A 9,442-nucleotide genomic window follows, 5' to 3' on the forward strand; every position below is an offset into this window, starting at 1 on the left:
AGCGCCCAACATATAGGCGCTGCACTGTATTGTGTGGCGCCCAACAATTGGGCGCTGCACTGTATAGTGCAGCGCCCATCTCACATCCAGAGAGCCACAGTTGGCTTGCATCACATCCACAATACTTACAATGACTGCAGCATCACAACAATTTGAACAAACATAAATTTTAAGCCGACGAGTTCATAACTTAAGACAATTCAAACATTACTACGACATGGTTCACGACACATTCATTACAAATGACAAATGGCAGCTTGCCCTAGAAGATAGTTCACCAACATCTCACATGCCCTCACAACTTCATGACACATTCATTAGAAAATAGTTGACGACGAGTGCACCGAAGCGAAGTCCCTACTGAGTAGAGCGAGGCCATTTCCCCTTCTTGTCACGTGCCGAGTCCTCCTCTTGCGCCTCGCGAGCCTTTGCAAGCTTTCTTGCCCTCTCCTCCTCACGAGCAAGTTTCGCTTGGCGTGCCCTCTCCTCCTCTCGTTTCTTCCGCTCCATCCTCTCCTTCTGACGACGCTCTTCCTCCAAGCCTCTTTGAAACGATTTTTCGAACCGTCGTTGCCGCCTAAGACAATCTGCGTATTGGTCCTTTTTCACATCTTCTGGCACTTCAAGATCTATCCACGTGAAGTACTTGCATAGAGGAGGCGGTGACTGCATAAAAATTTGTTGTTAGTGTTGACACGCATTTGAGAGTAACATTTTACTTCTCGAGCTTACCGGTGGTTGGTCATAGGCGTTAGTTGGAAGTGCACGATCATAAGCATAGTTCGGGCATACAAAATATCTCCGCCCTTCCGTCCATGCTTTCTTTCGGTCGGTGGACACCTTCACCTTGCAAACATCTCCACACCAACAAGGCGGGATGTTGACATCTTTCTCCTTCACCTTGTCCAAAGATGCGTCCTCCCACTTGTTCGGCATGTCTTCTTGGTTAGCACACGGTGGCCTCGTCATGGAACCGGATGAAGCCATGCCTACAAAACCGAGAATTATTGGTCAACCCTAACCCCCACTTAACAATAACCACAACCCTAACACCAACATAACCCTAACCCTAGCATACTATGAAAACCTAACCATACCAAATTAGCAAAGAAACACAAATTTCCAAATCCTATCAAAAACTAGGGTTTCCCCCAAACTAGCAAGATTTGAGCAAATGTGACAATTCCTATGGATGAAAATGAGGGGATCGGATGACAATAACCACGGCCTCTACCACCACCACGGCCAAGACCATCACCACGGCCAAGACCACCACCACGGCCTCTTCTAAGACCAAGATGACTCCCTCTTTGTTGCCTAGTTCCTCGTTGGCTTGTTTGATTTGAGTGGTTTGGCACTCCACCACTTGTTTGACTTGGTTGGCTACCCCTTGGTTCACTTGGTTGGCTATCATTTGTTTGGCTTATGCTTGCACCATTTTTCTTTGATCTCTTTCTTGGTTTGGGACAAGTTCTTGTGTTGTGTCCCCCATTACTGCAGCCCCCACAACGGGATTGCTCACGAGGCTCTTGGAATTGGCCGGTGCCGTATTATCCACCACCACCACGGCCCCATCCGTCCATGTCACCTCTAAGACGCTTTGTCTTACGTCTTCCCCGTCTAACGATCTTCAATTCCGGGTCCGGCCATAGTTGAACTCCATGATACTCCGGCCATTGTGATTGGTCCAAGTATGGCTGGAACCGTGAAGTCCATGTATTCTTTACCGTCATGATTGAGAACTCGGACTCCCTCACGGTAAGAGGGTGATTGACGTCCACATTCCTAACCCGGGATGCATTTAACAAGTGCGAGCATGGGAGATGAAGCAAAGACGGCCTCATGCAGCTGCAATCACACCGTGTTAGGGAGACCTTGAAAGCCCGGCCTCCGTGTTGGCGGCCATCGTTTGTGGTTCCTCCGGGCTCTTTCACCTCATACTTCCGCTCGTTGTCGTCATATAGTACAGCTTCTTTGGAGTCTGCCTTTCGTGATTGAAATTCCAACCATTCTTCGACCTTTGGTGGGAAATTGTACTTGTGCTTATCCTTGTTCTCACCAGCAATCTGCTTATCAGTCTCCATTGAGTGCTTTAAAAAGTATTCATTCAACTTGTCAAATGTGTATTGAACTATTGCCGTCACGGGTAATGCACGTACACCCTTGAGCACCTTATTGAAGCATTCTGCCATATTGCTTGTCATTTGACCGTACCTCCGGCCATCTTCATCGAAAGCACGTGCCCACATATTCCTTTCGGCAATGTTCTTATTCAGAAACTCCTGACCGCCGGGGTCAAGTTTCTTGTGTCTGAGCAATGCATTGAACAATGTGGAAAACCACTTGTTGGTGAAAGCGAGACAACAATCCTGAAGATCATCGGCCAACTCCTTGATACCACATGCCCTATAGAAGTTTGCACAAAAGTGCCTCATGCACCATCGATGATGCAACTTTGTATGTCCGGGAATGTCAACCACCACCGCATTTAGAATTCCAGGATGGCGATCCGATATGACACAAATTTCCCTTTCAGCAGGTAATACCCTTGTTCTCAGTTGACGCAAGAACCACTCCCAGTTATCATTGTTCTCCACCTCAACCAAAGCAAAAGCCAAAGGCAACACCCGGTTATTGGCATCACTTGCTATTGCAACCAATAAAGTGCCCTTGTATTGTCCGGTCAAGAACGTGCCATCAATGGCGATGACGGGCCGACAATGCTCAAAAGCCCTCACGCATTGCTCAAAGGCCCAAAATGCACGGCCAAATACTCGGACGGTCCTCCCGTTATGAATCAATGTTTGGTGCCCATGAGGCTCAACCACATGAACCATGCCTGGGTTTGTGGCGGCCATAGCTAACAACAACCTAGGGAGTCGGTTGTATGCTTCCTCCCAATTGCCATACAACATCTTGAATGCGGCTTGCTTCGCCTTCCATGCCTTGCCGTACTTCACCTTGTAATGAAAGATGGCTTTCACAAGGTCAATGACACTCTTGATGCTCATTGTTGGAAGTGTGGATATTTGGTTGGACAGCCTGTAAGCAATGAACTCGGAGGTGAGTTGTCTGTGTTGTTGGTACACAAGTTTGCCATCCGCATTCTTGTGCCGGCACATGTGAGTTGGTAGACAACTCACTATGCGCCAAGTGGGACCTCCTTTCCATGGCCTTGCACGCACAATCCATGGACATGTTGGCACTTCACATTTGACCGTGTAACGCACATTCACGTCCGAGTTGGCCACTTTATGTGGACGATAATGTGTAACCGAGTAGTTGTCGAGCCACATCTTCAATTCCAAGAAGGATTGAAACTCACAACCGGGATATATCCCGTTCTTGCCGTCTTCCAAATCACGGTGAGAACTTGGCCTAGCTCCAAGAGATATGCATTTTCCACCATCCACAACGGCTTCATCCGCGAGACTAAGATCCTTGAACAATGGTGTCTTGTGATCCCGCCCGAATACCTTCTTGAATGCTTCGGCCTCCTTCGGTGTGAACCCCTCCTCATCAACTTCTTCATCAGGACCATCGTCATCCGAGTCCGATGCATATGCACGGGAAAAAGGGATGGATTGGTCCATTGTCTCTTGCACATGATATTGGTCGAGATCACCCACATTGTTGTCATGGAGGTCAACTTCGTTGTCATCCTCCTCGTACTCATCATTCTCCTCTTCAAAACCTTCATTTTGGTTGTTTGGAGTCGGGCTCAATGTTGGCCAATCTTCTTGCGTGAATTGAGGTTCACTCATTTGATCTTGGTTCATGGGTGGGGGAGTGCTAGCAACCAACGGGGAGGGGTTCCGGTTCAAGTCTAAATTCAAAGTAGACTCAACCTTCTTGGAGGCAAATAACTCAAGAGCCTTGTCTAGAGATTCCGCAACCGTCTCCTTGTATGCAACCCAACGTTGCTCGGAGTTCACACGCATTGTCTTCCAACAGATGTGCATTCCTAAACCAACATTATGCCTTCCCTCGAACTCAACAACGTCACTTGGGTCCATCCAATTCAAATCTTTCCTCACTTGTTTCAAAAGCTCCGCATAGCTAGGACTACTCTCAAACACCATGTCAAGCTCATCCGGGTCTGTCTCAACATTGCCTTTCAAAAAGGCCTCTTTATCCACATGATGAACATAAACACATGTTCTCCCCATCCCTACAATAATCAAAAACACACATATATCAAGTAAATACTTAAGAAAAATATTTGCACACATATGCCCTAACATATATATGAATTAATAACCCTAACCCCCACATAACAATAACCACAACCCTAACACCAACATAACCCTAACACCAACATCAAACACACATAACCCTAACCCTAGCATACTATGGAAGCCTAAACAACCCAAATTAGCAAAGAAATATAACATCATTCAACACAAATTTCCAAATCCTATCAAAATCTAGGGTTTCCCCAAACTAGCAAGATTTGAGCAAATGTGACAATTCCTATGGATGAAAACGAGGGGATCGGAGGAGATTACCTTAAGGGAGGGGTTGGCTTCGAAATCCACGGTGTGTGGTGGATTTGCAAGATTTGAGAAGGATTTGAGAGGGGAAGAGAGGAGGGTCGCAAGTCTAAGGGTTTGGGTCGGGTGAGGGTGTGTGGGGTGGGGTGGGAGAGGAGAGAGGGTGGGGCCAGCCCAAGTGGAACACAGACTGTGCAGCGCCCAAGAGCTAGGCGCTGCACATTACAGGTGTGTGGCGCCTAGATCTTAGGCGTTGCACAGGTGCGTGTGGGACCGCAACTGGACCAGGGCTGCCACGCTGGCAGGATGTGCGACGCCTAAGGGAAGGGCGCTGCACAGTAGGGTGCGGTGCCCGGCTGTCGGGCGCCACACCAAAGGGTCAGCAGAGTGAAATTTTTTCGTGACCAGGTCAGTTTGTGATTTGATTTCTGCCTGAGGTCAGATATGTGATTTCTGCCAGAACTATGCCTACAACATGCGCAACACCATCAAGGACGACAAGATTGCCTCCAAGCTAGCTGCAGACAAGAAGAAGATCGAGGACGCCATTGACCAGGCCATCCAGTGGCTGGACGGCAACCAGCTTGCTGAGGCAGATGAGTTTGATGACAAGATGAAGGAGCTGGAGGGCCTTTGCAACCCCATCATCGCCAAGATGTACCAGGGTGCCGGAGCTGACATGGCGGGCGGCATGGACGAGGACGATGCACCTCCGGCTGCGGGCGGCGCTGGCCCCAAGATCGAGGAGGTCGACTAAGCGAGCACTTGTACCAATCTTACCCTAAAAGTTTATCCCGTTCGTTATGTTGGATGCTACTCAGTACGTGGTGTTGGATGTGCGCTTTGTGTGTGTGAACTGCGTTTGCTGCTGCTTTTCTGTTAATGTTAGTTACATCTGGTGATATGCTGCTATTGCTCTGTCCACCTGAGGTATTTATTTCTCCGCTTGCCATCGTATTTTGTTTGGGCGACTGGAGTGCCGGTGTGTAAATTTGGGCCGGTCGCACCAGCCGCGTCCGATTCATTAAACCCATTAAACTACGTGGGAAAGGCGGCCAACCAGCTATGCCACGTGGCGCAAGCTAGTTGACCGCGGTGAGAACTTTTTTGTAATTTTTTTAGATGAATGTGTAGATTTCTTATATGTATTTTATTCTTTTTAGATAGAGGTGAGAAGCTCTGGTATTTTTTAAATGAAGAATTATACAAAGTGGCACTTGCTGGTAAGCTATGGTGGTAATTTTTTTCTTCTTTACTTTTTTTTAAATGAAGGCGAGAATTTTTTGAGAAAAAATAAAAATGTGCGCACAACTTTCTTTTAAGCGGCGCCACAGGATGATGCCACAACCACTAGTCCATATACAACTGTAACACCGTTCCCCACGCTCCCAGAAGTAGAGCTCCAGAGTCTACCGGCGGATTGCAGCCCTGCCACCCCATTCCCTTCCAGCTCGTGGTTGAACCATAGTAGGTTTCAGCAAAAAAAGAGTCCAGTTTCAGTAAAAACAAATTCAGTAGCAAAAAAAAAGCTCCAGTGGTCATTTGTAGCAAAGGAACCAGGTTCCAGCAGCAAAAGAATATGCCGGTTCCAGCAAAACAAATTCAGAAGTGAACAACTCCAAGGGTCGATTGTAGCAAAAATTCCAGCAAATTAATATGCCGGTTCCAGCAAAAACACCTTGATGGCAACAATACCGCCAAAAATCATGCCTCCCCGCCGGCAGTCACAAAACAAAGAGATCTCTAGCGATTCAACAAAAAAACTTAGGGTTGTAGCAAAATAAAAAGGCGGTGGAAGCAAATATGACTGGACTTGTCATCCGATTCCAGCATTGGTCATCTGGATGTAGCTTTTTATCGAACGGTTCCAGCAAAAAACCATGCTGGTTGTAGCACTGGTCGCCCCGGTTGAAGCTCGACGCTGGGCTCCACCTCACCATCGTAGCATCTAGCCACGCAGGTTGTTGCTCGCGACATGATGGTTGTAGCTTGCTGTAAGCATGGTTGCAGCATGCGCTCCTCCCGCTCGCCACCATTAAAGCATGGTCTCCATGGGTTGTAGTACTCAACACAAGAGGAGGGCGAAGCTCGTCGGAGCAGCGCGGGAGTGGGCGGAGGTGGCCACTTGCTGAAGCAGCGCGGGGCAGGTGGAGGCGGACGCCGCGGACCCTCGCCAGGTGCATAGTTGTTCTGATTTGGGGGAATGAAGAGATAAGAAAGAGGCTGCAAAAGGATAAGAAATGCCTGCAGTTTGCGGAGCCCAGGATGGATCCGTGGGGAGGAAGGTGATATGCGAGGGACGTGGCATAAAATCGGGGCCAGTAGATCACGAGCAATCGGACGCTACGCGTGTGACCGACCGAAGCTTCGGCCGGTCAGCCGGGTGCAAACGTTTCCCTTTTGTTTTCATGATGGGTTTATGGCGAACTAAGGATTAAACTACTCTCCCTGTTCCGTATGTTTTGAAAATCTTACAGCGGATCTAGTATGTATACACATATCAGATCCATATTTAGTTGAACTCACGTTAGGTATTCACATCACTCCGAACGTTTTCAACGGTAAGTCTTTCCTCTTAAACTTGCGGCATACTTTATTCAAATTAAATAATTGTTACATCACTAACAAGTTTAACTAGGATAATATTTTAAAATAGTCTTTGGTCCAACTTTAAAGTTCATACAAACATGCCCATCAAGATAGGTAGGCTGCCACTATTGCACAAAAGTGAATCATTTAAGACACAAAGGACAAGTAAGCAGACTTCGACGGGTTGGGCCGCCACTATTGCACAAAAGTGAACCAGGTCAGCTAAAGGTCAAAACTGACATTTTTGCAAACTAGTCCACAATCCTCTTCTTTCGCACTTGAGCATGTGTAGATAGTTCTAATGTAACTCTTGCTGAGTACTCCCTCGTAAACTAACATAAAACCTTTTACATCATTTGTACCCACCCTTGCTTAATATACTGTTGCATAAGAGAACACTGATCTCCTCACAGATCTCTACCTTGACATTGGCATCGACGAATAGCTTGAAGGTCCCATGTGACAATCTGGTGCCTTGGGGGTACCAAACTGTAATAACTCTGTTATGTTTTGCTCAAAAGAGCCTCTGAATATACATGCTTCCAGTCATAGAGTTTGTTGAGATACTTGTTGTCTTCAACACATGGCGTGCATGATGTGTGTATGTTTATAAAGTGCACGTCATGTGTGGGGTTCGATATTCTAGTTGTATACTTGCTAGCGGATTTTCTTACAAAGAAGTGACCCATTATGTTTTGGGAGCTTGGGAGTTTATAACGCCACCCTAGATGATGACGCTCTGACTCAGACCACATTGAGCGACACATGCACGGGGAGCTTGGGACATGTGATAGTCTGGCTTAATAGGGATGATAGACTACTCATATTAATAAGGAAATCCTTCTTTTCCGAAAATCCATTCGGACAGAACTCTAAAGTTAAGCGTGCTTAGTTTGGAGTAATTTCAGGATGGGTGACCGGCTGGGAAGTTGCTCCCGGGCGTTACAGGACGTTACCACACCACGCGAGGTGTTGGCCCTTCGGTCCATTTGCATTGCATCAACGGTTGCACGATCGTGCCCGGTCGAGGCACATGACTTTGATCTCGGACTGGAATCTTATATGTGCGATTGCTAGCAGCCGATCAAATATAAGATGAAGCGACTTGGCTATGCGTTGAGGTTTCATTCCCAGCTTTGCATAGTATTTGTGTGCAAACACTAGATTCCCCTACATCAGTTGATTTGTTCTCGTTGTAGGACTGCTGGACATTGTTCCGGGCCCTCTAAGTGTATATGATGCCAAGCCATTTCAGTCGGTTGTTTTGTCCAGACGCGAATAGCGGCCTCCTGTATAATCCGTTGCAGCTAGATTTGCATGCTTTAGATGTCGGGACTCAACTGCTTCAATCTCTAGATGTTCGTTCAGGTGATCATCCAAAGGCGCCAAATCCAGACTTCTCCTTCGTTCGCTAGTGGCGACTGAAGTCCATCTCTGGTTGGCGAAGAGGGTGCGTACGGTCGCGTGTGCAACTGTCTTGGTTGCGTGGCATCCACAAAAGGCTCCTCTACACGTGGCTCCTCCCTTAGACAAACTAGTAGAATGCATGTGCGTTGTCAAGGACCTTTTATTGTATAAAACTCAGTGAACATTTGGCCCCTTTCAACGATATCGCCTCAACACCCTTGTCGATGAATTCGTTTTGAATGTCAACATAATCCATCTCCATCCAAATGATAATACAAACCTTTTGTATTATCATGTGCAACAAATGTATAAAGAACAATTATTTGTATGCATCTTTTTCGATTGTTAAAACACAATGATTTTCCAGTCTAGTGCATCATAAAGCTTTGTTAATCAACATTTTCAGAGCATCATCGGAAGGCATCGGTTTTTGTCTCTGATCTACAAAAGTGAACATATAAACAATATTAAAATAAAATAAGCTCAGATATAATATATATATATTTATTGGTCAGATGTCAAATGCAAGCAGGTGGCCGTTTTTAATCGGAGTGAGTGGGATCATGCTTTTTAGTAGAGTGAATCACATTCCCATTTTAATAAATTGTAAGCTCGCCTATAAATCACTTGATGGTAATATTCTCCGAAAATGATTTGTTGGCATTTGTCTCCAGAAACTATATATGACATTTCCCTCATAGCAAACAAACGCTTTCGCTAAAAAAAGTGTTACTCCTTTTATTTTTATTTTAAAAAGCAATTCACTCTCTCTTTCTCTCACCACATGGCACAACATTCACACTCACATCTCATTCTCCTGTCATGCTCTCCTTGTTGATGTCATTGGCACCAAACCACGCCATGGCGTTCAGCCCACACCTTTCCCTCAGCATCGTCTCCCCTTCCCTCCATGGCGTCGTCCCCCCTTCCCTCCACGTCGCCGTCCCCCTCCT

The sequence above is a fragment of the Triticum dicoccoides genome, chromosome 4A (genome assembly GCF_002162155.2).
Source record: "Triticum dicoccoides isolate Atlit2015 ecotype Zavitan chromosome 4A, WEW_v2.0, whole genome shotgun sequence".
Lineage (NCBI taxonomy): Eukaryota > Viridiplantae > Streptophyta > Magnoliopsida > Poales > Poaceae > Triticum > Triticum dicoccoides.